Here is a 7,657-nt window from a genome sequence, read left to right as displayed (position 1 = left end):
TTCATTTCATTTCTCTCTTTAATTTTTTTTCTTTAATTTTAATTTCCTAAGCATACATTAATTCTCTCTCTCTCTCTCTCTCTCTCTCTCTCTCTCTCTCTCTCTCTTTCCTACACACACACACCTCTCTCTCTCTCTCTCTCTTTCCTACACACACACACACACACCGCTCTCTCTCTCTCTCTCTCTCTCTCTCTCTCTCTCTCTTTCCTACACACACACCTCTCTCTCTCTCTCTCTTTCCTACACACACACACACCGCTCTCTCTCTCTCTCTCTCTCTCTCTCTCTCTCTCTCTCTCTCTCTCTCTCTCTCTCTCTCTCTCTCTCTGAGACCAACTCACGCTTGCGAATAAGCTTTTGGAATTGTAACGGGTATCCATGGAATGCGGGAATTGGCATTGATGAGATTACCAATGACTCCGATGTGATACTTCTTGTCGAAACATGGGAGCATGATGCGCAACGAATTCTTGGATTTGACAAATACGATGTACATTCTTTGATGTGGGCCAAAAATGCAAAGCAACGAAGAGGCCAAGGAGGCGTAGCATGTATGACCAAAAAGGGTTTGAAAGATGTTTCCATTGTCAAAGAAGATAAGTATAAACGCTACTTATGGCTGAAAATCAGCCCACCAAATGGTCAAGTCATGTTTGTGGCCGGCTGCTACATTCCTCACTATGACTCCAACTTTTATGCTCGCTTGAATATGGATAGAGATCAACCCTTTGTTGAACTAGAGGAATACATTGCTCATTACAAGAATCAAGGTGAAGTCATTGTTTTTGGAGACATGAATGCTCGCACAAATATGTTACAACACGACACACAACAAGTCGACATGCCGCATGTATCAAGAAGAGTGGATGACTCATACATGTATAATCGAAGTTCTAATGATGCAAAAGAAGTGGATCACTATGGAAAGTCACTTCTACATATGTGCAATAGTACCGGAATGCTCATTGCAAATGGTGTATCTCTATGGCAAGGCACCAATGACTTTACATGTAGAAAGCACAATGGTGCTAGCGTGATTGACTATATGTTGTTCTCAGAAGCCACTCTAGAATGCATACAAAGCTTTACACTTGGTGAATGGAATCCGGAATCGGATCATAGGATGTTATGTATTGACCTCAAGTGTGGTAAACGGCCCGAGCATGTAGCCTCCAATCATGATGTGAATCATTTGTACCTACGTCTAGACTTCAAACGAGCACTTATATATGCTGATATGGTGGACCAAATGTTAAGCATGATAGAGCATCAAGGGAGCCCAACATTAGAATGCAAGTGGAAAGTTTTCAAAGAAGTAATTTTCTCTTGTGCGAAGGAATGCTTTTCGGTGAAACACATGTCTTGCAAAAGGTCTAAGAAGGGTAGCACCAAGAAGAAATGGTTTGACATGGAATGTAGTCAAGCCCGAAAACACTTGCTAAGATTGGATGCAATCAAAGACAAGGAAGTTTACTTGGAATGTTCACACACATACAAAGCACTTGTTCAAAAGAAGAGGAGAAGGTGGGAAGTCGAAAAACAACTTCTTTTAGCACAAGAGAAAGCACATGCATGTGGCAAGTTTTGGCAAAATCTAAAAGGCAAGCGCGTTGAGAGCTTTGGTGACTTGACTCTTGAGGATATGTATATGCATTGTAAGAACCTCTATGAGCAACCCAATGTTGATAAGATGGAGGGTTGTAGCTCCCTTCCATTTATGTCTCCCTTCTTTACCATTGAAGATGTATGCCGCGCGCTTGAGAAACTTGCTACTCGCAAGGCAGGTGACCTTCAAGGTGTCAAGGCTGAAATGATTAAATGGACAAGCAAGAAAACACGATATTGGATATGCGATATGTTTAACCTTGCACTTCAGTATGGCATGCCTCATGATTGGAGTGCAAATTGGATCAAACCTTTGCACAAAGGAGGAGATGTAAACAATGTGAACAACTATCGCACTATAATGGTTGGTTCTTTGATGGCAAAGTTATTTGGATGTATCATGGAGATGAAGATAAGTGAATGGGCTGAAAAGAATGGCAAACGTGCGCTTGGCCAAGCAGGTTTTCGAAAGCATCATAGCACTATTGATCACCTTGTCACTCTTCGAGTTCTTATGGAAGCATCTCGATTGAAAGGAAAAAAGTTGTATTGTTGCTTTGTGGATTTCAAGAAAGCTTTTGACATGGTACCGCGAGGAAATCTTTGGAGACGTATGCAAAGCCTTCAAGTGCCGAGAGAATTTATGCATGCAGTCTTTCGCATCTACCAAAAAGTGATATGTCGATTACGTATGGGAGATGGAATTTCAGAATTTTTTGCAAGCACTATTGGTGTCAAACAAGGATGCCCACTTTCCCCAACCCTCTTTGGGCTACTCATTGATGAATTGGAATACATGGTTCTTGATTTTATGCAGCAAGAAGGCATAGAAGAGGTTAAGATTGGAAATGCGGTGATCATGCTTTTGCTTTATGCCGATGATGTAGTGCTCTTGGCACATACCTTAGAAGATGCACAAAAGCTTATGAGTGTCTTGGAACGCTTTTGCCTACATAGCAGGCTGATCGTGAATGGATCCAAAACCAAGGTTATGCTTGTAAAGACCCTCAATGACGAAAATCCATGCATTGTATACAACAATGAGAAACTTGAAGTGGTAGATCACTTCAAGTACCTTGGCCTTGAGGTTCCATCCAATCATAAATGGAAGGATTGTGCAATGCGTCGCTTGGAAGCCGAAAAGAGGGCTTATTATGCATTTGAGAACATGTGCAATGCAGGAGAGATCAAGTGTTGGGCTCTCAAAAAGTACCTCTTTGACACATTGGTGACACCGGTGCTTCTTTATGGAGTGGAGGTGTGGGGTGGAAGCATCGGGAAGTCTACTTGGAAAGAGTTTGAGAATGTCCAAAAGCGTTTTCTCACCAACTTTCTCCAAGTCAAGACACAAACACCCTACATGCTCTTACTTCTTGAGTCCGGATCGCTTCCCATTGAGGTCTTGGGCATGGAAAGGGTTGTGGAGTACATGCGTAAGACACAACGTAGCCCTTTGCATCGACTTCCTAGAATCGCATATGAAGCAAGTCAAATGCAAGAGCAAAATACTAAGTTCGGGGTGGATGCTTGATATCAAGAAATGGTTTGGAAGATGGGATGCATGTCACTTGGTCAAGGATGCGTCGATCGACTCCCAAGTTAATGAGGCCTTCTTACAACGCCAATGTATCATGGCTTGGGAGAAATCCGGAGGTTCTCGCTTCAGCCATTACACCACACACGTTGCCCCAAACTACAAATCTCTCTTCTTCTCGGAACGAGGTAACCGAACCCATTCCTACATCCTTGAGCCCATCCCGTTGAGTGCGATCCGCACCATTGCCTCCATTCGTCTTAGCTCCCATTCTCTACGCTGCGAGACAGGAGGTTGGGGCACTGGCAAGGAGTGTCATTGACTTTGCACCTTATGCCCTCGTCAAGTGCGAGAGAGTGAGTACCACACACTACTTGAGTGCTCAGCTTTTGACCACATTAGGTCCTCTTTTCCCCATATATTCAGCCATGAGCTCTCCCTACATACCTTCCTCTCCCAACCACGATGTGGACTCTCTATTGCGACGCTCATTTCAACCATTTTTGAGCATAGAGAGTCACTTATGAACTCCACTCACACCATGTGACATGTTCATTTGGTCCCATAGGTCATATTTGACCTCCCAGGACGATAATAGAACTATCTATCTATCTATCTCTCTCTCTCTCTCTCTCTCTCTCAACCAAAGCATTCTGCCAATGAGTGCTGCTAGAGGAGGTGAAGAAAGGATGGTAAGTTTTGCTTTTGAGAATCGCATCAACACTCTCACATCAGTCAAATTTTGTGTAGTACCAAGGGTTTTATCTCGAACGGTTGAAGAAGAGTTATCAACTACATCAACCACAAAGTGCAAGACACAAAGCCTAAAGCATTTGGTGGAAGCAAGTGGGCATACGCTCTCTCTAGGCCTAGAGAGTTCAAGTGAAGTATGACCACCCAATTTTCGCTGCCGTATGCAAAATGGAAATCCGATTGAGGTAGACTCTTCTCGCCCAGTCTATTTGAACCCAATATGGACGATTATGTGGATGTCAACTTAAAAAACCCCTCTTTTAGCATGTTCGGATGAATAAATGACCCCTTATTTTCGAATTTTTTTCCAAATCTGAATATAGAAATCCTTATTTTAATGCATCTTTGTTAAATTGCCTAATTTCTTTTTTCATTTTAAAACCCCTCCTATCGAACTCATGCTATACATTAACATGATTACATAGTGCACCCCCCGAGGCAATAGAGCAGACTATGGATGAGGATCAGGTCATCACAAAAGTGGACGAAGATCAATGGTGCATACCAAATTCCCATCAATTCAGATGCCCAACCTAAGCTGCAAAAACTATATGGGTGGTGAGCATGCGGAGGTGAAGAGGAGCTTGAATGAAATGGAGATGATGGAGGATTCCATGCATGATGTTAAGAACTATCACGTCGTAAGTTGTAGCCTTGTCGATAGTTGAGGAGGTCTCCCATTGCATCTTTTCTTGGAGAACAACATCTACATATGTTGCTTTTGAATTGACAGAGGAGAACAGTAGCAGTACGGTTGTTAAGGAGATGGGCCACCGTTGCATTGTTGTTTTGGAGGACAACTACATCTTATACTACCGCTTTTGAGTCGCCGAAGGATCAGAAAACAACGAGCATGATTGGTTCTCTGGAGATGGGAGGTTGAGAGCATGCACGGGAGAAATGCGATTCCAGAAGAATGGAATGATTTAATTAGTTTCCCCTCCCACAACCCATAGCATATAAGTAGTGTTTTCTTGCACTTCAAGGTGGAAGCCCAAAAATCCGCAACCTAATGTTGCTTGCATACCAGCAGAGCCCAAAATAATTGTGAAAGGATCTACATTAATTAGAGCTAGCATGTGTAGGCTCATAGCCCTCTAGCCTGTTATTCAAAGGCTGCACCTCATCTCCCTACGCCCTTCAACTCTTCACTCGCTCTAGTAGCATAATGCAGCCTCCATTGAAATGTGCGCTGCTGCTCTGGGTGAGAGCGCCAGGATGGCAACTATAGAGGGCCCCCTTGGCACCCCCTTGTCCTAATCCTTTGGACTTTTATTTTGAGTTGTTTTGCTACAATCTATTTTTGCATTGCTTTGCTATTCATTTGTGCTAGCATGAGATCGGACTCAATGGTATAGTCCACAAGTGATTATGTCCTTACAAAAATGCTATCACATATTTTTTCCTTTGGCAATTATGAGATTGCAATATTGCCCTCATCTTCTCTATATTTGTTTTGAGTTGTTTTACTAAATTTTGCATGTTATGATGGGAAGGTCTAACTCTTTTCATTTGAACTGGTTCCATTGCCTAAGTGTAGAAGCCTTACCCCTGGTTGCGATTATGGGTTCACCCATTGTCACGGGTCCCTCGTGGCCAAAAGAGCTATCCCTTGCTTGGTATGGGTTTGTATCATCCAATTTGCAATAATACAACCTTCTCACTAATCCACCAAGCCAACACAATTTGCAAGAATTGATTGATTCTGAGGAGCTTGTCTATGACTTGCAGCCCTATATAGACTTAGATTTTGACCTCAATTTTCAAGATGCATTACCAATGTCTTTATTTACTGTGAATCCAAAGACACACATGTTGCTCCCCCTTATTGGCCGAAGGAAGTCATGCAGTTGAAGCAAGCAATGCACATACTCTACCTATACAGGCTCCAATTTCAAAGCGGATGACCCCCAACAAGCAACCAACCAAAGAAGAAACGTTCTAAATAATGCACCTGCTTTGCCTACACAAGCTCCAGGTTCAAAGAGGATGCTCCCCAACAATCCACCAACCAAAGGAGAATCCTTCTATAGGGTGTTTCCATTGGGAAAATCGAAATACATCAGTTCTTATTGAGTAAAAAATGCAGTACAATGATATGAGATTTCACGGAGGGATAGGTGAAAATTCAAAGACTATTAAGGAATGGTGGGAAGACATCATGGGCTTGTGTGCTGAACGTCAGCTCCATGTTGATTGGAAGAATGCATACACGAAGTGGCATTGCATGTATCGAAGCTACAAGGACATAAATGACTAGGAGAGTAATCCTCCACCAAGCAAGAGTAGCTATTGGGCCATGTCACCAAGAGAGAGGATGCTTGAGAAAAAAATCTCGCATAACAACTTTTAAGCTGAGTTGTTCAAGATAATGGAAAGATGCATGGGCTAGGATCCACTATTAGACCCCCCCAGCTTTAGTCATCGATACTTCAAATGGTATATCAATTGCCTTTCTTGTTACCTATAATTCTTTTCTTGCAAAAAATGGTTCGTCAAAAACAGATTCTTGCTGCTAACTCCAATGTGTGGCCTCTAGAAGACAAGTTTCTCCAACTACACCTAGTAATGTGGTTACATCTCCTCACCCATCACCCTCTATTGATACATCCGAGGAGAACTCTACATGTGATAGGATCCCTACAAATGGTGGAATACCCAATAAATTTTGAAGAAGAGCACACATGCTTGATGTAGGGTTGCAAGAAGCTACAAGCAACATGAACAAGGTCATGGAGGATTCAAAACATGGAAAAAGGGTATGACACAATGAGTCATTGAAAGTGGAAAATCTATTCGTCAATGCTATGGATGACATCTACAATGCACTATCCAAGATAGAGGACAAAATCTAGCTATGACGAGCATGTTAGGAGAGCAATGCTCAAGAATAAAAGGACCCATATTTATGATTTCATTAAGTTTTCTTTTTGTAAGTGATTCCCCTGATTGGGTGAAGCTATTCTCATTTATTTGTGAGTCATTTAATTTGATTCTTGTGTTTTAAGGTTGTGTTTCAATTTTGTGCTTCTTGAACGTAAAAGTAATGATGTAATAGTTCATCCCTTCAGAACCATTGCCCTATAATCCTCATTTCAAGATTTGAAATCTTGAGAAGGCCCAACCAATATGAAGCTGGGTTTTCTTTGCACTGGGAAAACTATTTTGCACAGATTGTCTTTGAAAATGTCAAACATGTTCAATTCCTCATCAACAAAATTAATTGCCTTGGATTATGAGCCCTCAAATTGTAGAACAAATCCCATAAATCATCACCTTTGCATGCATCTAGATTGGAAGTGTAGCCATCAATGAAGCACACAGTAAGAGTCTGGGGACTAGCGCATCCATATACCTACCCAACCATGCCATATATAGGACCTTGGCCTGCTAAATATATGCCCCTTGTATCATATGTGAGTCTTGGCCCTTGGCCGGATCCGTCGCACCCTAGGCCTGACCTTACTCCCCCCTTGAAGAAGCATTTTCGTCCTCAAAAACAAAAATAGTGACATCTTTGTAAGAACACTAAAGTTTTCCATAATGGCATCCCTCACAGATCCAACTCTCAATTTGACCGATACACAGTTCAATAGGAGGCTCAATGAAATCAAGGAGAAAAAGATCTTGGTTTTCCACATTGTTGTCCATGTGCAATCATTGGTGTAACCAGTTTATATCCAAATTAGTGTTTAGCCTCTATTTATAACTCACATGAGTATTTTATATGAGGTACACCAACTAAGCGGGATCTAAATGAAT

At 41.9% G+C, this 7,657-nt stretch overlaps 1 pseudogene; it reads left to right on the top strand.

Annotated features, from left to right (window-relative positions):
• Positions 1-6,194: 6,194 nt before the first annotated feature.
• LOC147457705 (uncharacterized) lies at positions 6,195-6,902 on the top strand (annotated as a pseudogene).
• Positions 6,903-7,657: the final 755 nt, after the last annotated feature.

Source organism: Adiantum capillus-veneris, chromosome 5 (assembly GCF_014529385.1).
Source record: "Adiantum capillus-veneris isolate H3 chromosome 5, ASM1452938v2, whole genome shotgun sequence".
NCBI classification, from domain to species: domain Eukaryota; kingdom Viridiplantae; phylum Streptophyta; class Polypodiopsida; order Polypodiales; family Pteridaceae; genus Adiantum; species Adiantum capillus-veneris.
This window is presented reverse-complemented; position numbering and strand designations above follow the sequence as displayed.